Genomic DNA, 1,415 nt, shown 5'->3' on the forward strand with positions numbered 1-1,415 from the left:
TAGAGTCCAGAATTCTTCCTGTCAAACCAGCACATTTTAGACGGCAAATACCAGCACAGAGCCAGCACGATAAGTGGCGTTCATAATCGCTTTTCACTTGGCAATTATCAAGACCACACTTCACAGTAAAAAATTAATAACAATTATGGTAATAAAAACCAAAAAAAAATAAATTATAACATATTAGGAGCTGATGTATTCAGTTTTAGAATATATGTGGCGAACAGTTTGAGTATCACTGTATTATGACGCTTAATAAACGCAAAGCAAACAACAGTGAAAAGAATTACTAAAAGAGCAAAAGAAATGTGCAAAAATAAAAACGATTTCAGTTAACTACAAAGGAATTGCAACAACAATGATAACAACAAATGACTCGGCAAGATTAGATGTATAATAGTGAAGTTTAATAAAATTTAATATAAAACGCAAAACTTTTTATAATAACTTTAACTCAGAATTCGCACAATAAACTTTGCAAATAGAAAGACAAATCAGAGCACAATATAAGTGGAACCTCACAGCTTGACGTTTTCTTATTAGGTCTATCATGGCGGATCATTTTATAATTTTTAATAGAGGAATGAATGTCATTGAAATTACTAGAAAGCCACGTTTCAGTAATACAGATTACATCTACATTCGAGTTTTCAGATGTGTATCTAATTGTGTCCATCTTCTCAGCATTTAAGCTTCTGGCATTGAAGTGAACAACTTTGAAGCCCTTCTACCGACCACATAAAATGTTAATCAGAGTTAGATTGTTTTCCTGAACACCATATTTACCACTGTTAAGAGACATAACGAACAGAGAAAAAAACAAAAGCAACCATAAAGCGTAGAGACTGTAGCTTTGTGTGGGACAAATAATACTTGATACAGAAACTATGACGGACCATCTTTAAAAATATTTCACTAAAGCTAAGAACATGAAAAGTACATAAAATTAAAGTCATTATAACATTAGAATTTCGGCAAATCATTCGGCTCACAGACTTTAACAGGAGCAGAACTGTTGTCATATTTAACATAAACTATTCCTCTAAGCGTAAATGACGATGTTAGTTTGCCTAACCGTCGCAGCTTAATAGCCTCTTGCAAACGTTTTCTGTTGTCTGGCGACAGACTCTCAAAAATTGAAAATTTCCCCTCCCAGCCAACAACTCAAGTGAGACTGGACCCTTCAGATTGGACCACACAAATTTTCGATTGTCACTAATACATATGAGATATAGTACATGTGAGAATTCGCTATGAAAAAATCTTATGGTCTGATTATGCATACTTCGCATAACTTCGCACAACTTCGCATAACCTTCAAACTGTAATTTGGTATGATATTTGTATGTATTTTGTATGTATTCCATTACCCAGAAATTAGCAGAACTTTTAAAAACTTAGCAAACTGTTTAGTT

Source organism: Rhagoletis pomonella, unplaced genomic scaffold (genome assembly GCF_013731165.1).
Source record: "Rhagoletis pomonella isolate Grant_MI unplaced genomic scaffold, Rhpom_1.0 Rhpom_scaffold_01381, whole genome shotgun sequence".
NCBI lineage: Eukaryota > Metazoa > Arthropoda > Insecta > Diptera > Tephritidae > Rhagoletis > Rhagoletis pomonella.